The sequence below is a fragment of the Gorilla gorilla genome, chromosome 11 (assembly GCF_029281585.2).
Source record: "Gorilla gorilla gorilla isolate KB3781 chromosome 11, NHGRI_mGorGor1-v2.1_pri, whole genome shotgun sequence".
NCBI classification, from domain to species: Eukaryota; Metazoa; Chordata; class Mammalia; order Primates; family Hominidae; genus Gorilla; species Gorilla gorilla.
The window spans coordinates 146,151,942-146,177,262 of record NC_073235.2 but is presented as its reverse complement, the minus strand read 5'-3'; positions in this window follow the sequence as shown (position 1 = coordinate 146,177,262).

The following is a 25,321-nucleotide window of genomic DNA, read 5'->3' as shown; positions in this document are numbered from 1 at the left end:
ATATCTACACCGCTATCTGTATAAACATGGAAATATCTACAATGTTGTCTCTATAAACTTGGAAATAACTACACCACTATCTCTATAAACATGGAAATATCTAGACTGCCATCTCTATAAACATGGAAATATCTACACCACCATCTGTATAAACATGGAAATATCTATACCGCTATCTGCATAAACATGGAAATATCTACACCGCCATCTCTAGGAACACGGAAATATCTACACCGCCATCTGTACGAACATGGAAATATCTACACCGCCATCTGTATTAACATGTAAATACCTACACCGCCACCTGGATGAACATGGAAATATCTACACCGCTAACTGTATGAACATGGAAATATCTACAACGCTATCTGTATGAACATGGAAATATCTACACCGTTATCTGTATGAACATGGAAATATCTACACCGCTATCTGTATGAACATGGAAATATCTACACCGCTATCAGTATGAACATGCAAATATCTACACAGCTATATGTATATCAATGGAAATATCTACACTGCAATCTCTATAAACATGGAAATAACTACACTGCTATCTGTATGAACATGGAAATATCTACACCGCCACCTATATGAACATGGAAATATCTTCATTGCCATCCATATGAACATGGAAATATCTACACCGCCATCTGTATGAAGATGTAAATATCTACACCGCCATCTGTATGAACATGGAAATATCTACACCGCCATCTCTATGAACATGGAAATATCTACACCACCATCTGCACGAACATGGAAATATCTACAACGCCATCTGTATGAACATGTAAATATCTACACCGCAATCTGTATGAACCTGGAAATATCTACACCGCTATCTGTATGAACTTGGAAATATCTACACCGCTATCTGTATGAACATGGAAATATCTACACCGTTATCTGTATGAACATGGAAATATCTACACCGCTATCTGTATGAACATGGAAATATCTACACCTCTATCTGTATGAACATGGAAATATCTACACCGCTATATGTATGAACATGGAAATATCTACACAGCTATCTGTATATCAATGGAAAATCTACATTGCTATCTCTATAAACATGGAAATAACTACACTGCTATCTGTGTAAACATGGAAATATCTACACCGCCACCTGCACGAACATGGAAATATCTACTCTGCCATCCGTACGAACATGGAAATATCTACACCACCATCTGTATGAACATGTAAATATCTACACCGCCATCTGTATGAACATGGAAATATCTACAACGCTAACTGTATGAACATGGAAATATCTACACTGCTATCTGTGTGAACATGGAAATATCTACACTGCTATCTGTATGAACATGGAAATATCTACACCGTTATCTGTATGAACATGGAAATATCTACACTGCTATGTGTATGAACATGGAAGTATCTACACCACTATCTGTATGAACATGGAAATATCTACACCGCTATCTGTATGAACATGCAAATATATACACAGCTATCTGTATATCAATAGAAATATCTACATGGCAATCTCTATAAACATGGAAATAACTACACAGCTATCTGTAAAAACATGGGAATATCTACACCGCCACCTGTATGAACGTGGAAATATCTACACTGCCATCCGTACGAACATGGAAATATCTACACCGCCATCAATATGAACATGTAAATATCTACACCGCCATCTGTATGAACATGGAAATATCTACACCGCCATCTGTATGAACATGGAAATATCTACACCGCTAACTGTATGAACGTATAAATATCTACACCGCTATCAGTATGAACATGGAAATATCTACACCGCTATCTGTATGAACATGCAAATATCTACACAGCTATCTGTATATCAATGGAAATACCTACACTGCTATCTCTATAAACATGGAAATAACTACACTGCTATCTGTATAAACATGGAAATATCTACATCGCCATCTCTATGAACATGGAAATATCTACACCGCCATTTGTATGAACATGGAAATATCTACACCGCCATCTCTATGAACATGGAAATATCCACACCGCCATTTGTATGAACATGGAAATATCTACACTGCCATCTGTATGAACATGGAAATATCTTCACCGCCATCTGTATGAACATGGATATATCTACGCCGGCATCTGGATGAACATGGAAAAATCTACACCGCTATCTGCATGAACATGGAAATATCTACACAGCTATCTGCATATACATGGAAATATCTACACAGATTTCTCTATAAATACGGAAATATGTACAGCGCTATCTCTATAAACTTTGAAATATCTACACCGCCATCTGTAAGAACATGGAAATATCTACACCGCCATCTGTACGAACATAGACATATCTACACCGCCATCTGTATTAAGATGGAAATATCTACACCGCTATCTGTATAAACATGGAAATATCTGCCCAACTATCTGTATAAACATGGAAATATCCGCACCGCTATCTGTATAAACAGGGAAATATCTACACCGCTATCTGCATAAACATGAAAATATCCACACCGCTATCTGTGTAAACATGGAAATGTCAACACCGCTATCTGTGTAAACATGGAAATAACTACACCGCCATCTGTGTAAACATGAAAATATCTACCCCGCCATCTCTATAAACATGGAAATATCTACACCGCCATCTGTATGAAGATGGAAATATCTACACCGCCATCTCCATAAAGGTGGAAATATCTACACCGCTATCTGTATGAACTTGGAAATATCTACACTGCTATCTGTATAAAATTGAAATTATCTACACCACTATCTCTATAAACATGGAAATATCTACACTGCTGTCTGTATAAACATGGAAATATCTACACCACTATCTGTATAAACATGGAAATATCTTCACCGCTATCTGTTTAAACAAGGAAATATCTACAACGCTGTCACTATAAACTTGGAAATAACTACACCAGTATCTCAATAAACATGTAAATATCTAGACCGCCATCTCTATAAACATGGAAATATCTACACCACCATCTGTATAAACATGGAAGTACCTATACCGCTATCTGCATAAACATGGAAATATCTACACCGCCATCTCTATGAGCATGGAAATATCTACACCGCCATCTGTACGAACATGGAAATATCTACACCGCTATCTGTATGAACATGCAAATATCTACACAGCTATCTGTATATCAAGGGAAATATCAACACTGCTCTATCTATAAGCATGGAAATAACTACACTGCTATCTGTATAAACATGGAAATATCTACACCGCCACCTGTACGAACATGGAAATATATACACTGCCATCCGTACGAACATGGAAATATCTACACCGCCATCTGTATGAACATGTAAATATCTACACAGCTATCTGTATATCCATGGAAATATCTACACTGCAATCTCTATAAACATGGAAATAACTACACTGCTATCTGTATGAACATGGAAATATCTACACCGCCACCTGTATGAACATGAAAATATCTACATTGCCATCCTTACGAACATGGAAATATCTACACCGCCATCTGTATGAAGATGTAAATATCTACACCGCCATCTGTATGAACATGGAAATATCTACAACGCCATCTCTATGAACATGGAAATATCTACACCACCATCTGTACGAACATGGAAATATCTACAACGCCATCTGTATGAACATGTAAATATCTACACCGCTATCTGTATGAACGTGGAAATATCTACACCGCTATCTGTATGAACATGGAAATATCTACACCGCTATCTGTATGAACATGGAAATATCTACACCGTTATCTGTATGAACATGGAAATATCTACACCGCTATCTTTATGAACATGGAAATATCTACACTGCTATCTGTATGAACATGGAAATATCTACGCCGCTATCTGTATGAACATGGAAATACCTTCACCGCCATCTATATGAACATGGATATATCTACACCGGCATCTGGATGAACTTGGAAATATCTACACCGCTATCTGCATGAACATGGAATTATCTACACCGCTAACTGTATGAACATGGAAATATCTACACCGCTATCTGTGTGAACATGAAATATCTACACCGCTATCTGTATGAACATGGAAATATCTACACCGTTATCTGTATGAACATTGAAATATCTACACCGCTATGTGTATGAACATGGAAATATCTACACCGCTATCTGTATGAACATGGAAATATCTACACCGATATCTGTATGAACATGCAAATATCTACACAGCTATCAGTATATCAATGGAAATATCTACACTGCTATCTCTATAAACATGGAAATATCTACACAGCTATCTGTAAAAACATGGGGATATCTAAACCGCCACCTGTATGAACATGGAAATGTCTACACTGCCATCCATACGAACATGGAAATATCTCCACCACCATCTGTGTAAACATGAAAATATCTACACCGCCATCTCTAAAAACATGGAAATATCTACACCGCCATCTGTATGAACATGGAAATATCTAAACCGCCATCTCTATAAACGTGGAAATATCTACACCGCTCTCTGTATGAACTTGGAAATATCTACACTGCTATCTGTACAAAATTGAAATTATCTACACCACTATCTCTATAAACATGGAAATATCTACACTGCTATCTGTATAAACATGGAAATATCTACACCGCTATCTGTATAAACATGGAAATATCTACAATGTTGTCTCTATAAACTTGGAAATAACTAAACCACTATCTCTATAAACATGGAAATATCTAGACTGCCCTCTCTATAAACATGGAAATATCTACACCACCATCTGTATAAACATGGAAATATCTATACCGCTATCTGCATAAACATGGAAATATCTACACCGCCATCTCTAGGAACACGGAAATATCTACACCGCCATCTGTACGAACATGGAAATATCTACACCGCCATCTGTATGAACATGTATATATCTACACCGCCATCTGTATGAACATGGAAATATCTACACCGCTAACTGTATGAACATGGGAATATCTACAACGCTATCTGTATGAACATGGAAATATCTACACCGTTATCTGTATGAACATGGAAATATCTACACCGCTATCTGTATGAACATGGAAATATCTACACCGCTATCAGTATGAACATGCAAATATCTACACAGCTATATGTATATCAATGGAAATATCTACACTGCAATCTCTATAAACATGGAAATAACTACACTGCTATCTGTATGAACATGGAAATATCTACACCGCCACCTGTATGAACATGGAAATATCTTCATTGCCATCCGTATGAACATGGAAATATCTACACCACCATCTGTTTGAAGATGTAAATAACTACACCGCCATCTGTATGAACATGGAAATATCTACACCGCCATCTCTATGAACATGGAAATATCTACAAAGCCATTTGTATGAACACGGAAATATCTACACCGCCATCTGTATGAACATGGAAATATCTACACCGCCATTTGTATGAACATGGAAATCTCCACACCGCCATCTGTATGAACATGGAAATATCTTCACTGCCATCTGTATGAACATGGATATATCTACACCGGCATCTGGATGAACATGGAAATATCTACACCGCTATCTGCATGAACATGGAATTATCTACACCGCTAACTGTATGAACATGGAAATATCTACACCGCTATCTCTGTGAACAAGAAATATCTACACCGCTATCTGTATGAACATGGAAATATCTAAACCGTTATCTGTATGAACATGGAAATATCTACACCGCTATGTGTATGAACATGGAAATATCTACACCGCTATCTGTATGAACATGGAAATATCTACACCGCTATCTGTATAAACATGCAAATATCTACACAGCTATCTGCATATCAGTTTAAATATCTACACTGCTATCTCTATAAACATGGAAATAACTACACAGCTATCTGTAAAAACATGGGAATATCTACACCGCCACCTGTATGAACATGGAAATATCTACACTGCCATCCGTACGAACATGGAAATATCTCCACCGCCATCTGTGTAAACATGAAAATATCTACACCGCCATCTCTAAAAACATGGAAATATCTACACCGCCATCTGTATGAACATGGAAATATATACACTGCCATCTCTATAAACGTGGAAATATCTACACCGCTATCTGTATTAACTTGGAAATATCTACACTGCTATCTGTATAAAATTGAAATTATTGACACCACTATCTCTATAAACATGGAAATATCTACACTGCTATCTGTATAAACATGGAAATATCTACACCGCTATCTGTATAAACATGGAAATATCTTCACCGCTATCTGTATAAACATGGAAATATCTACAATGTTGTCTCTATAAACTTGGAAATAACTACACCACTATCTCTATAAACATGGAAATATCTAGACCCCCATCTCTATAAACATGGAAATATCTACACCACCATCTGTATAAACATGGAAATATCTATACCGCTATCTGCATAAACATGGAAATATCTACACAGCCATCTCTATTAACATGGAAATATCTACACCGCCATCTGTACGAACATGGAAATATCTACACCGACATCTGTATGAACATGTAAATACCTACACCGCCATCTGTATGAACATGGAAATATCTACACCCATAACTGTATGAACATGGAAATATCTACAACGCTATCTGTATGAACATGGATATATCTACACCGCTATCTGTATGAACATGGAAATATCTACGCCGCTATCTGTATGAACATGGAAATATCTACACTGCTATCTGTATGAACATGGAAATATCTACGCCGCTATCTGTATGAACATGGAAATACCTTCACCGCCATCTGTATGAACATGGATATATCTACACCGGCATCTGGATGAACTTGGAAATATCTACACCGCTATCTGCATGAACATGGAATTATCTACACCGCTAACTGTATGAACAAGGAAATATCTACACCGCTATCTGTGTGAACATGAAATATCTACACCGCTATCTGTATGAACATGGAAATATCTACACCGTTATCTGTATGAACATTGAAATATCTACACCGCTATGTGTATGAACATGGAAATATCTACACCGCTATCTGTATGAACATGGAAATATCTACACCGATATCTGTATGAACATGCAAATATCTACACAGCTATCTGTATATCAATGGAAATATCTACACTGCTATCTCTATAAACATGGAAATAACTACACAGCTATCTGAAAAAACATGGGGATATCTAAACCGCCACCTGTATGAACATGGAAATGTCTACACTGCCATCCATACGAACATGGAAATATCTCCACCGCCATCTGTGTAAACATGAAAATATCTACACCGCCATCTCTAAAAACATGGAAATATCTACACCGCCATCTGTATGAACATGGAAATATCTAAACCGCCATCTCTATAAACGTGGAAATATCTACACCGCTCTCTGTATGAACTTGGAAATATCTACACTGCTATCTATACAAAATTGAAATTATCTACACCACTATCTCTATAAACATGGAAATATCTACACTGCTATCTGTATAAACATGGAAATATCTACACCGCTATCTGTATAAACATGGAAATATCTACAATGTTGTCTCTATAAACTTGGAAATAACTACACCACTATCTCTATAAACATGGAAATATCTAGACTGAAATCTCTATAAACATGGAAATATCTACACCACCATCTGTATAAACATGGAAATATCTATACCGCTATCTGCATAAACATGGAAATAACTACACCGCCATCTCTAGGAACACGGAAATATCTACACCGCCATCTGTACGAACATGGAAATATCTACACCGCCATCTGTATGAACATGTAAATACCTACACCGCCATCTGTATGAACATGGAAATATCTACACCGCTAACTGTATGAACATGGAAATATCTACAACGCTATCTGTATGAACATGGAAATATCTACTCCGTTATCTGTATGAACATGGAAATATCTACACCGCTATCTGTATGAACATGGAAATATCTACACCGCTATCAGTATGAACATGCAAATATCTACACAGCTATATGTATATCAATGGAAATATCTACACTGCAATCTCTATAAACATGGAAATAACTACACTGCTATCTGTATGAACATGGAAATATCTACACCGCCACCTGTATGAACATGGAAATATCTTCATTGCCATCCGTATGAACATGGAAATATCTACACCGCCATCTGTTTGAAGATGTAAATAACTACACCGCCATCTGTATGAACATGGAAATATCTACACCGCCATCTCTATGAACATGGAAATATCTACACCACCATCTGTACGAACATGGAAATATCTACAACGCCATCTGTATGAACATGTAAATATCTACACCGCTATCTGTATGAACATGGAAATATCTACACCGCTATCTGTATGAACATGGAAATATCTACACCGCTATCTGTATGAACATGGAAATATCTACACCGTTATCTGTAAGAACATGGAAATATCTACACCGCTATCTGTATGAACATGGAAATATCTACGCCGCTATCTGTATGAACATGGAAATATCTTCACCGCCATCTGTATGAACATGGATATATCTACACCGGCATCTGGATGAACTTGGAAATATCTACACCGCTATCTGCATGAACATGGAATTATCTACACCGCTAACTGTATGAACATGGAAATATCTACACCGCTATCTGTGTGAACATGAAATATCTACACCGCTATCTGTATGAACATGGAAATATCTACACCGTTATCTGTATAAACATGGAAATATCTACAATGTTGTCTCTATAAACTTGGAAATAACTACACCACTATCTCTATAAACATGGAAATATCTAGACTGCCATCTCTATAAACATGGAAATATCTACACCACCATCTGTATAAACATGGAAATATCTATACCGCTATCTGCATAAACATGGAAATATCTACACCGCCATCTCTAGGAACACGGAAATATCTACACCGCCATCTGTACGAACATGGAAATATCTACACCGCCATCTGTATGAACATGTAAATACCTACACCGCCATCTGTATGAACATGGAAATATCTACACCGCTAACTGTATGAACATGGAAATATCTACAACGCTATCTGTATGAACATGGAAATATCTACACCGTTATCTGTATGAACATGGAAAAATCTACACCGCTATCTGTATGAACATGGAAATATCTACACCGCTATCAGTATGAACATGCAAATATCTACACAGCTATATGTATATCAATGGAAATATCTACACTGCAATCTCTATAAACATGGAAATAACTACACTGCTATCTGTATGAACATGGAAATATCTACACCGCCACCTGTATGAACATGGAAATATCTTCATTGCCAACCGTATGAACGTGGAAATATATACACAGCCATCTGTTTGAAGATGTAAATAACTGCACCGCCATCTGTATGAACATGGAAATATCTACACCGCCATCTCTATGAACATGGAAATATCTACACCACCATCTGTACGAACATGGAAATATCTACAATGCCATCTGTATGAACATGTAAATATCTACACCGCTATCTGTATGAACATGGAAATATCTACACCGCTCTCTGTATGAACATGGAAATATCTACACCGCTATCTGTATGAACATGGAAATATCTACACCGTTATCTGTAAGAACATGGAAATATCTACACCGCTCTCTGTATGAACATGGAAATATCTACACTGCTATCTGTATGAACATGGAAATATCTACGCCGCTATCTGTATGAACATGGAAATATCTTCACCGCCATCTGTATGAACATGGATATATCTACACCGGCATCTGGATGAACTTGGAAATATCTACACCGCTATCTGCATGAACATGGAATTATCTACACCGCTAACTGTATGAACATGGAAATATCTACACCGCTATCTGTGTGAACATGAAATATCTACACCGCTATCTGTATGAACATGGAAATATCTACACCGTTATCTGTATGAACATGGAAATATCTACACCGCTATGTGTATGAACATGGAAATATCTACACCGCTATCTGTATGAACATGGAAATATCTACACCGCTATCTGTATGAACATGCAAATATCTACACAGCTATCTGTATATCAATGGAAATATCTGCACTGCTATCTCTATAAACATGGAAATAACTACACAGCTATCTGTAAAAACATGGGGATATCTACACCGCCACCTGTATGAACATGGAAATGTCTACACTGCCATCCATACGAACATGGAAATATCTCCACCGCCATCTGTGTAAACATGAAAATATCTACACCGCCATCTCTAAAAACATGGAAATATCTACACCGCCATCTGTATGAACATGGAAATATCTAAACCGCCATCTCTATAAACGTGGAAATATCTACACCGCTCTCTGTATGAACTGGGAAATATCTACACTGCTATCTGTATAAAATTGAAATTATCTACACCACTATCTCTATAAACATGGAAATATCTACACTGCTATCTGTATAAACATGGAAATATCTACACCGCTATCTGTATAAACATGGAAATATCTACAATGTTGTCTCTATAAACTTGGAAATAACTACACCACTATCTCTATAAACATGGAAATATCTAGACTGCCATCTCTATAAACATGGAAATATCTACACCACCATCTGTATAAACATGGAAATATCTATACCGCTATCTGCATAAACATGGAAATATCTACACCGCCATCTCTAGGAACACGGAAATATCTACACCGCCATCTGTACGAACATGGAAATATCTACACCGCCATCTGTATTAACATGTAAATACCTACACCGCCACCTGGATGAACATGGAAATATCTACACCGCTAACTGTATGAACATGGAAATATCTACAACGCTATCTGTATGAACATGGAAATATCTACACCGTTATCTGTATGAACATGGAAATATCTACACCGCTATCTGTATGAACATGGAAATATCTACACCGCTATCAGTATGAACATGCAAATATCTACACAGCTATATGTATATCAATGGAAATATCTACACTGCAATCTCTATAAACATGGAAATAACTACACTGCTATCTGTATGAACATGGAAATATCTACACCGCCACCTATATGAACATGGAAATATCTTCATTGCCATCCATATGAACATGGAAATATCTACACCGCCATCTGTATGAAGATGTAAATATCTACACCGCCATCTGTATGAACATGGAAATATCTACACCGCCATCTCTATGAACATGGAAATATCTACACCACCATCTGCACGAACATGGAAATATCTACAACGCCATCTGTATGAACATGTAAATATCTACACCGCAATCTGTATGAACCTGGAAATATCTACACCGCTATCTGTATGAACTTGGAAATATCTACACCGCTATCTGTATGAACATGGAAATATCTACACCGTTATCTGTATGAACATGGAAATATCTACACCGCTATCTGTATGAACATGGAAATATCTACACCTCTATCTGTATGAACATGGAAATATCTACACCGCTATATGTATGAACATGGAAATATCTACACAGCTATCTGTATATCAATGGAAAATCTACATTGCTATCTCTATAAACATGGAAATAACTACACTGCTATCTGTGTAAACATGGAAATATCTACACCGCCACCTGCACGAACATGGAAATATCTACTCTGCCATCCGTACGAACATGGAAATATCTACACCACCATCTGTATGAACATGTAAATATCTACACCGCCATCTGTATGAACATGGAAATATCTACAACGCTAACTGTATGAACATGGAAATATCTACACTGCTATCTGTGTGAACATGGAAATATCTACACTGCTATCTGTATGAACATGGAAATATCTACACCGTTATCTGTATGAACATGGAAATATCTACACTGCTATGTGTATGAACATGGAAGTATCTACACCACTATCTGTATGAACATGGAAATATCTACACCGCTATCTGTATGAACATGCAAATATATACACAGCTATCTGTATATCAATAGAAATATCTACATGGCAATCTCTATAAACATGGAAATAACTACACAGCTATCTGTAAAAACATGGGAATATCTACACCGCCACCTGTATGAACGTGGAAATATCTACACTGCCATCCGTACGAACATGGAAATATCTACACCGCCATCAATATGAACATGTAAATATCTACACCGCCATCTGTATGAACATGGAAATATCTACACCGCCATCTGTATGAACATGGAAATATCTACACCGCTAACTGTATGAACGTATAAATATCTACACCGCTATCAGTATGAACATGGAAATATCTACACCGCTATCTGTATGAACATGCAAATATCTACACAGCTATCTGTATATCAATGGAAATACCTACACTGCTATCTCTATAAACATGGAAATAACTACACTGCTATCTGTATAAACATGGAAATATCTACACCGCCATCTCTATGAACATGGAAATATCTACACCGCCATTTGTATGAACATGGAAATATCTACACCGCCATCTCTATGAACATGGAAATATCCACACCGCCATTTGTATGAACATGGAAATATCTACACTGCCATCTGTATGAACATGGAAATATCTTCACCGCCATCTGTATGAACATGGATATATCTACGCCGGCATCTGGATGAACATGGAAAAATCTACACCGCTATCTGCATGAACATGGAAATATCTACACAGCTATCTGCATATACATGGAAATATCTACACAGATTTCTCTATAAATACGGAAATATGTACAGCGCTATCTCTATAAACTTTGAAATATCTACACCGCCATCTGTAAGAACATGGAAATATCTACACCGCCATCTGTACGAACATAGACATATCTACACCGCCATCTGTATTAAGATGGAAATATCTACACCGCTATCTGTATAAACATGGAAATATCTGCCCAACTATCTGTATAAACATGGAAATATCCGCACCGCTATCTGTATAAACAGGGAAATATCTACACCGCTATCTGCATAAACATGAAAATATCCACACCGCTATCTGTGTAAACATGGAAATGTCAACACCGCTATCTGTGTAAACATGGAAATAACTACACCGCCATCTGTGTAAACATGAAAATATCTACCCCGCCATCTCTATAAACATGGAAATATCTACACCGCCATCTGTATGAAGATGGAAATATCTACACCGCCATCTCCATAAAGGTGGAAATATCTACACCGCTATCTGTATGAACTTGGAAATATCTACACTGCTATCTGTATAAAATTGAAATTATCTACACCACTATCTCTATAAACATGGAAATATCTACACTGCTGTCTGTATAAACATGGAAATATCTACACCACTATCTGTATAAACATGGAAATATCTTCACCGCTATCTGTTTAAACAAGGAAATATCTACAACGCTGTCACTATAAACTTGGAAATAACTACACCAGTATCTCAATAAACATGTAAATATCTAGACCGCCATCTCTATAAACATGGAAATATCTACACCACCATCTGTATAAACATGGAAGTACCTATACCGCTATCTGCATAAACATGGAAATATCTACACCGCCATCTCTATGAGCATGGAAATATCTACACCGCCATCTGTACGAACATGGAAATATCTACACCGCTATCTGTATGAACATGCAAATATCTACACAGCTATCTGTATATCAAGGGAAATATCAACACTGCTCTATCTATAAGCATGGAAATAACTACACTGCTATCTGTATAAACATGGAAATATCTACACCGCCACCTGTACGAACATGGAAATATATACACTGCCATCCGTACGAACATGGAAATATCTACACCGCCATCTGTATGAACATGTAAATATCTACACAGCTATCTGTATATCCATGGAAATATCTACACTGCAATCTCTATAAACATGGAAATAACTACACTGCTATCTGTATGAACATGGAAATATCTACACCGCCACCTGTATGAACATGAAAATATCTACATTGCCATCCTTACGAACATGGAAATATCTACACCGCCATCTGTATGAAGATGTAAATATCTACACCGCCATCTGTATGAACATGGAAATATCTACAACGCCATCTCTATGAACATGGAAATATCTACACCACCATCTGTACGAACATGGAAATATCTACAACGCCATCTGTATGAACATGTAAATATCTACACCGCTATCTGTATGAACGTGGAAATATCTACACCGCTATCTGTATGAACATGGAAATATCTACACCGCTATCTGTATGAACATGGAAATATCTACACCGTTATCTGTATGAACATGGAAATATCTACACCGCTATCTTTATGAACATGGAAATATCTACACTGCTATCTGTATGAACATGGAAATATCTACGCCGCTATCTGTATGAACATGGAAATACCTTCACCGCCATCTATATGAACATGGATATATCTACACCGGCATCTGGATGAACTTGGAAATATCTACACCGCTATCTGCATGAACATGGAATTATCTACACCGCTAACTGTATGAACATGGAAATATCTACACCGCTATCTGTGTGAACATGAAATATCTACACCGCTATCTGTATGAACATGGAAATATCTACACCGTTATCTGTATGAACATTGAAATATCTACACCGCTATGTGTATGAACATGGAAATATCTACACCGCTATCTGTATGAACATGGAAATATCTACACCGATATCTGTATGAACATGCAAATATCTACACAGCTATCAGTATATCAATGGAAATATCTACACTGCTATCTCTATAAACATGGAAATATCTACACAGCTATCTGTAAAAACATGGGGATATCTAAACCGCCACCTGTATGAACATGGAAATGTCTACACTGCCATCCATACGAACATGGAAATATCTCCACCACCATCTGTGTAAACATGAAAATATCTACACCGCCATCTCTAAAAACATGGAAATATCTACACCGCCATCTGTATGAACATGGAAATATCTAAACCGCCATCTCTATAAACGTGGAAATATCTACACCGCTCTCTGTATGAACTTGGAAATATCTACACTGCTATCTGTACAAAATTGAAATTATCTACACCACTATCTCTATAAACATGGAAATATCTACACTGCTATCTGTATAAACATGGAAATATCTACACCGCTATCTGTATAAACATGGAAATATCTACAATGTTGTCTCTATAAACTTGGAAATAACTACACCACTATCTCTATAAACATGGAAATATCTAGACTGCCCTCTCTATAAACATGGAAATATCTACACCACCATCTGTATAAACATGGAAATATCTATACCGCTATCTGCATAAACATGGAAATATCTACACCGCCATCTCTAGGAACACGGAAATATCTACACCGCCATCTGTACGAACATGGAAATATCTACACCGCCATCTGTATGAACATGTAAATATCTACACCGCCATCTGTATGAACATGGAAATATCTACACCGCTAACTGTATGAACATGGGAATATCTACAACGCTATCTGTATGAACATGGAAATATCTACACCGTTATCTGTATGAACATGGAAATATCTACACCGCTATCTGTATGAACATGGAAATATCTACACCGCTATCAGTATGAACATGCAAATATCTACACAGCTATATGTATATCAATGGAAATATCTACACTGCAATCTCTATAAACATGGAAATAACTACACTGCTATCTGTATGAACATGGAAATATCTACACCGCCACCTGTATGAACATGGAAATATCTTCATTGCCATCCGTATGAACATGGAAATATCTACACCACCATCTGTTTGAAGATGTAAATAACTACACCGCCATCTGTATGAACATGGAAATATCTACACCGCCATCTCTATGAACATGGAAATATCTACACCACCATCTGTACGAACATGGAAATATCTACAACGCCATCTGTATGAACATGTAAATATCTACACCGCTATCTGTATGTACATGGAAATATCTACACCGCTATCTGTATGAACATGGAAATATCTACACTGCTATCTGTATGAACATGGAAATATCTACGCCTCTATCTCTATGAACATGGAAATATCTTCACCGCCATCTGTATGAACATGGAAATATCTACACCGCCACCTGTACGAACATGGAAATATCTACTCTGCCATCCGTACGAACATGGAAATATCTACACCGCCATCTCTATGAACATGTAAATATCTACACCGCCATCTGTATGAACATAGAAATATCTACACCGCCATCTGTATGAACATGGAAATATCTACACCGCTAACTGTATGAACATATAAATATCTACACAGCTATCAGTATGAACATGGAAATATCTACACCGCTATCTGTATGAACATGCAAATATCTACACAGCTATCTGTATATCAATGGAAATACCTACACTGCTATCTCTATAAACATGGAAAAAACTACACTGCTATCTGTATAAACATGGAAATATCTACACCGCCATCTCTATGAACATGGAAATATCTACACCGCCATTTGTATGAACATGGAAATATCTACACCGCCATCTCTATGAACATGGAAATATCCACACCGCCATTTGTATGAACATGGAAATATCTACACCGCCATCTGTATGAACATGGAAATAACTTCACCGCCATCTGTATGAACATGGATATATCTACACCGGCATCTGGATGAACATGGAAATATCTACACCGCTATCTGCATGAACATGGAAATATCTACACAGCTATCTGCATATACATGGAAATATCTACACAGATTTCTCTATAAATACGGAAATAACTACAGCGCTATCTCTATAAACTTCGAAATATCTACACCGCCATCTGTAAGAACATGGAAATATCTACACCGCCATCTGTACGAACATAGACATATCTACACCGCCATCTGTATTAAGATGGAAATATCTACACCGCTATCTGTATAAACATGGAAATATCTGCCCAACTATCTGTATAAACATGGAAATATCCACACCGCTATCTGTATAAACATGGAAATATCTACACCGCTATCTGCATAAAGATGACAATATCCACACCGCTATCTGTGTAAACATGGAAATGTCTACACCGCTATCTGTGTAAACATGGAAATATCTACACCGCCATCTGTGTAAACATGAAAATATCTACCCCGCCATCTCTATAAACATGGAAATATCCACACCGCCATCTGTATGAAGATGGAAATATCTACACCGCCATCTCCATAATGGTGGAAATATCTACACCGCTATCTGTATGAACTTGGAAATATCTACACTGCTATCTGTATAAAATTGAAATTATCTACACCACTATCTCTATAAACATGGAAATATCTACACTGCTGTCTGTATAAACATGGAAATATCTACACCACTATCTGTATAAACATGGAAATATCTTCACCGCTATCTGTTTAAACAAGGAAATATCTACAACGCTGTCACTATAAACTTGGAAATAACTACACCAGTATCTCAATAAACATGTAAATATCTAGACCGCCATCTCTATAAACATGGAAATATCTACACCACCATCTGTATAAACATGGAAGTACCTATACCGCTTTCTGCATAAACATGGAAATATCTACACCGCCATCTCTATGAGCATGGAAATATCTACACCGCCATCTGTACGAACATGGAAATATCTACACCGCTATCTGTATGAACATGCAAATATCAACACAGCTTTCTGTATATCAATGGAAATATCTACACTGCTCTATCTATAAGCAAGGAAATAACTACACTGCTATCTGTATAAACATGGAGATATCTACACCGCCACCTGTACGAACATGGAAATATCTACACTGCCATCCGTACGAACATGGAAATATCTACACCTCCATCTGTATGAACATGTAAATATCTACACAGCTATCTGTATATCCATGGAAATATCTACACTGCAATCTCTATAAACATGGAAATAACTACACTGCTATCTGTATGAACATGGAAATATCTACACCGCCACCTGTATGAACATGGAAATATCTTCATTGCCATCCGTATGAACATGGAAATATCTACACCGCCATCTGTTTGAAGATGTAAATAACTACACCGCCATCTGTATGAACATGGAAATATCTACACCGCCATCTCTATGAACATGGAAATATATACACCACCATCTGTACGAACATGGAAATATCTACAATGCCATCTGTATGAACATGTAAATATCTACACCGCTATCTGTATGAACATGGAAATATCTACACCGCTATCTGTATGAACATGGAAATATCTACACCGCTATCTGTATGAACATGGAAATATCTACACCGTTATCTGTAAGAACATGGAAATATCTACACCGCTATCTGTATGAACATGGAAATATCTACACTGCTATCTGTATGAACATGGAAATATCTACGCCGCTATCTGTATGAACATGGAAATATCTTCACCGCCATCTGTATGAACATGGATATATCTACACCGGCATCTGGATGAACTTGGAAATATCTACACCGCTATCTGCATGAACATGGAATTATCTACACCGCTAACTGTATGAACATGGAAATATCTACACCGCTATCTGTGTGAACATGAAATATCTACACCGCTATCTGTATGAACATGGAAATATCTACACCGTTATCTGTATGAACATTGAAATATCTACACCGCTATGTGTATGAACATGGAAATATCTACACCGCTATCTGTATGAACATGGAAATATCTACACCGATATCTGTATGAACATGCAAATATCTACACAGCTATCTGTATATCAATGGAAATATCTACACTGCTATCTCTATAAACATGGAAATAACTACACAGCTATCTGAAAAAACATGGGGATATCTAAACCGCCACCTGTATGAACATGGAAATGTCTACACTGCCATCCATACGAACATGGAAATATCTCCACCGCCATCTGTGTAAACATGAAAATATCTACACCGCCATCTCTAAAAACATGGAAATATCTACACCGCCATCTGTATGAACATGGAAATATCTAAACCGCCATCTCTATAAACGTGGAAATATCTACACCGCTCTCTGTATGAACTTGGAAATATCTACACTGCTATCTATACAAAATTGAAATTATCTACACCACTATCTCTATAAACATGGAAATATCTACACTGCTATCTGTATAAACATGGAAATATCTACACCGCTATCTGTATAAACATGGAAATATCTACAATGTTGTCTCTATAAACTTGGAAATAACTACACCACTATCTCTATAAACATGGAAATATCTAGACTGAAATCTCTATAAACATGGAAATATCTACACCACCATCTGTATAAACATGGAAATATCTATACCGCTATCTGCATAAACATGGAAATAACTACACCGCCATCTCTAGGAACACGGAAATATCTACACCGCCATCTGTACGAACATGGAAATATCTACACCGCCATCTGTATGAACATGTAAATACCTACACCGCCATCTGTATGAACATGGAAATATCTACACCGCTAACTGTATGAACATGGAAATATCTACAACGCTATCTGTATGAACATGGAAATATCTACTCCGTTATCTGTATGAACATGGAAATATCTACACCGCTATCTGTATGAACATGGAAATATCTACACCGCTATCAGTATGAACATGCAAATATCTACACAGCTATATGTATATCAATGGAAATATCTACACTGCAATCTCTATAAACATGGAAATAACTACACTGCTATCTGTATGAACATGGAAATATCTACACCGCCACCTGTATGAACATGGAAATTTCTTCATTGCCATCCGTATGAACATGGAAATATCTACACCGCCATCTGTTTGAAGATGTAAATAACTACACCGCCATCTGTATGAACATGGAAATATCTACACCGCCATCTCTATGAACATGGAAATATCTACACCACCATCTGTACGAACATGGAAATATCTACAACGCCATCTGTATGAACATGTAAATATCTACACCGCTATCTGTATGAACATGGAAATATCTACACCGCTATCTGTATGAACATGGAAATATCTACACCGCTATCTGTATGAACATGGAAATATCTACACCGTTATCTGTAAGAACATGGAAATATCTACACCGCTATCTGTATGAACATGGAAATATCTACGCCGCTATCTGTATGAACATGGAAATATCTTCACCGCCATCTGTATGAACATGGATATATCTACACCGGCATCTGGATGAACTTGGAAATATCTACACCGCTATCTGCATGAACATGGAATTATCTACACCGCTAACTGTATGAACATGGAAATATCTACACCGCTATCTGTGTGAACATGAAATATCTACACCGCTATCTGTATGAACATGGAAATATCTACACCGTTATCTGTATAAACATGGAAATATCTACAATGTTGTCTCTATAAACTTGGAAATAACTACACCACTATCTCTATAAACATGGAAATATCTAGACTGCCATCTCTATAAACATGGAAATATCTACACCACCATCTGTATAAACATGGAAATATCTATACCGCTATCTGCATAAACATGGAAATATCTACACCGCCATCTCTAGGAACACGGAAATATCTACACCGCCATCTGTACGAACATGGAAATATCTACACCGCCATCTGTATGAACATGTAAATACCTACACCGCCATCTGTATGAACATGGAAATATCTACACCGCTAACTGTATGAACATGGAAATATCTACAACGCTATCTGTATGAACATGGAAATATCTACACCGTTATCTGTATGAACATGGAAAAATCTACACCGCTATCTGTATGAACATGGAAATATCTACACCGCTATCAGTATGAACATGCAAATATCTACACAGCTATATGTATATCAATGGAAATATCTACACTGCAATCTCTATAAACATGGAAATAACTACACTGCTATCTGTATGAACATGGAAATATCTACACCGCCACCTGTATGAACATGGAAATATCTTCATTGCCAACCGTATGAACGTGGAAATATATACACAGCCATCTGTTTGAAGATGTAAATAACTGCACCGCCATCTGTATGAACATGGAAATATCTACACCGCCATCTCTATGAACATGGAAATATCTACACCACCATCTGTACGAACATGGAAATATCTACAATGCCATCTGTATGAACATGTAAATATCTACACCGCTATCTGTATGAACATGGAAATATCTACACCGCTCTCTGTATGAACATGGAAATATCTACACCGCTATCTGTATGAACATGGAAATATCTACACCGTTATCTGTAAGAACATGGAAATATCTACACCGCTCTCTGTATGAACATGGAAATATCTACACTGCTATCTGTATGAACATGGAAATATCTACGCCGCTATCTGTATGAACATGGAAATATCTTCACCGCCATCTGTATGAACATGGATATATCTACACCGGCATCTGGATGAACTTGGAAATATCTACACCGCTATCTGCATGAACATGGAATTATCTACACCGCTAACTGTATGAACATGGAAATATCTACACCGCTATCTGTGTGAACATGAAATATCTACACCGCTATCTGTATGAACATGGAAATATCTACACCGTTATCTGTATGAACATGGAAATATCTACACCGCTATGTGTATGAACATGGAAATATCTACACCGCTATCTGTATGAACATGGAAATATCTACACCGCTATCTGTATGAACATGCAAATATCTACACAGCTATCTGTATATCAATGGAAATATCTGCACTGCTATCTCTATAAACATGGAAATAACTACACAGCTATCTGTAAAAACATGGGGATATCTACACCGCCACCTGTATGAACATGGAAATGTCTACACTGCCATCCATACGAACATGGAAATATCTCCACCGCCATCTGTGTAAACATGAAAATATCTACACCGCCATCTCTAAAAACATGGAAATATCTACACCGCCATCTGTATGAACATGGAAATATCTAAACCGCCATCTCTATAAACGTGGAAATATCTACACCGCTCTCTGTATGAACTGGGAAATATCTACACTGCTATCTGTATAAAATTGAAATTATCTACACCACTATCTCTATAAACATGGAAATATCTACACTGCTATCTGTATAAACATGGAAATATCTACACCGCTATCTGTATAAACATGGAAATATCTACAATGTTGTCTCTATAAACTTGGAAATAACTACACCACTATCTCTATAAACATGGAAATATCTAGACTGCCATCTCTATAAACATGGAAATATCTACACCACCATCTGTATAAACATGGAAATATCTATACCGCTATCTGCATAAACATGGAAATATCTACACCGCCATCTCTAGGAACACGGAAATATCTACACCGCCATCTGTACGAACATGGAAATATCTACACCGCCATCTGTATTAACATGTAAATACCTACACCGCCACCTGGATGAACATGGAAATATCTACACCGCTAACTGTATGAACATGGAAATATCTACAACGCTATCTGTATGAACATGGAAATATCTACACCGTTATCTGTATGAACATGGAAATATCTACACCGCTATCTGTATGAACATGGAAATATCTACACCGCTATCAGTATGAACATGCAAATATCTACACAGCTATATGTATATCAATGGAAATATCTACACTGCAATCTCTATAAACATGGAAATAACTACACTGCTATCTGTATGAACATGGAAATATCTACACCGCCACCTATATGAACATGGAAATATCTTCATTGCCATCCATATGAACATGGAAATATCTACACCGCCATCTGTATGAAGATGTAAATATCTACACCGCCATCTGTATGAACATGGAAATATCTACACCGCCATCTCTATGAACATGGAAATATCTACACCACCATCTGCACGAACATGGAAATATCTACAACGCCATCTGTATGAACATGTAAATATCTACACCGCAATCTGTATGAACCTGGAAATATCTACACCGCTATCTGTATGAACTTGGAAATATCTACACCGCTATCTGTATGAACATGGAAATATCTACACCGTTATCTGTATGAACATGGAAATATCTACACCGCTATCTGTATGAACATGGAAATATCTACACCTCTATCTGTATGAACATGGAAATATCTACACCGCTATATGTATGAACATGGAAATATCTACACAGCTATCTGTATATCAATGGAAAATCTACATTGCTATCTCTATAAACATGGAAATAACTACACTGCTATCTGTGTAAACATGGAAATATCTACACCGCCACCTGCACGAACATGGAAATATCTACTCTGCCATCCGTACGAACATGGAAATATCTACACCACCATCTGTATGAACATGTAAATATCTACACCGCCATCTGTATGAACATGGAAATATCTACAACGCTAACTGTATGAACATGGAAATATCTACACTGCTATCTGTGTGAACATGGAAATATCTACACTGCTATATGTATGAACATGGAAATATCTACACCGTTATCTGTATGAACATGGAAATATCTACACTGCTATGTGTATGAACATGGAAGTATCTACACCACTATCTGTATGAACATGGAAATATCTACACCGCTATCTGTATGAACATGCAAATATATACACAGCTATCTGTATATCAATAGAAATATCTACATGGCAATCTCTATAAACATGGAAATAACTACACAGCTATCTGTAAAAACATGGGAATATCTACACCGCCACCTGTATGAACGTGGAAATATCTACACTGCCATCCGTACGAACATGGAAATATCTACACCGCCATCAATATGAACATGTAAATATCTACACCGCCATCTGTATGAACATGGAAATATCTACACCGCCATCTGTATGAACATGGAAATATCTACACCGCTAACTGTATGAACGTATAAATATCTACACCGCTATCAGTATGAACATGGAAATATCTACACCGCTATCTGTATGAACATGCAAATATCTACACAGCTATCTGTATATCAATGGAAATACCTACACTGCTATCTCTATAAACATGGAAATAACTACACTGCTATCTGTATAAACATGGAAATATCTACACCGCCATCTCTATGAACATGGAAATATCTACACCGCCATTTGTATGAACATGGAAATATCTACACCGCCATCTCTATGAACATGGAAATATCCACACCGCCATTTGTATGAACATGGAAATATCTACACTGCCATCTGTATGAACATGGAAATATCTTCACCGCCATCTGTATGAACATGGATATATCTACGCCGGCATCTGGATGAACATGGAAAAATCTACACCGCTATCTGCATGAACATGGAAATATCTACACAGCTATCTGCATATACATGGAAATATCTACACAGATTTCTCTATAAATACGGAAATATGTACAGCGCTATCTCTATAAACTTTGAAATATCTACACCGCCATCTGTAAGAACATGGAAATATCTACACCGCCATCTGTACGAACATAGACATATCTACACCGCCATCTGTATTAAGATGGAAATATCTACACCGCTATCTGTATAAACATGGAAATATCTGCCCAACTATCTGTATAAACATGGAAATATCCGCACCGCTATCTGTATAAACAGGGAAATATCTACACCGCTATCTGCATAAACATGAAAATATCCACACCGCTATCTGAGTAAACATGGAAATGTCAACACCGCTATCTGTGTAAACATGGAAATAACTACACCGCCATCTGTGTAAACATGAAAATATCTACCCCGCCATCTCTATAAACATGGAAATATCTACACCGCCATCTGTATGAAGATGGAAATATCTACACCGCCATCTCCATAAAGGTGGAAATATCTACACCGCTATCTGTATGAACTTGGAAATATCTACACTGCTATCTGTATAAAATTGAAATTATCTACACCACTATCTCTATAAACATGGAAATATCTACACTGCTGTCTGTATAAACATGGAAATATCTACACCACTATCTGTATAAACATGGAAATATCTTCACCGCTATCTGTTTAAACAAGGAAATATCTACAACGCTGTCACTATAAACTTGGAAATAACTACACCAGTATCTCAATAAACATGTAAATATCTAGACCGCCATCTCTATAAACATGGAAATATCTACACCACCATCTGTATAAACATGGAAGTACCTATACCGCTATCTGCATAAACATGGAAATATCTACACCGCCATCTCTATGAGCATGGAAATATCTACACCGCCATCTGTACGAACATGGAAATATCTACACCGCTATCTGTATGAACATGCAAATATCTACACAGCTATCTGTATATCAAGGGAAATATCAACACTGCTCTATCTATAAGCATGGAAATAACTACACTGCTATCTGTATAAACATGGAAATATCTACACCGCCACCTGTACGAACTTGGAAATATATACACTGCCATCCGTACGAACATGGAAATATCTACACCGCCATCTGTATGAACATGTAAATATCTACACAGCTATCTGTA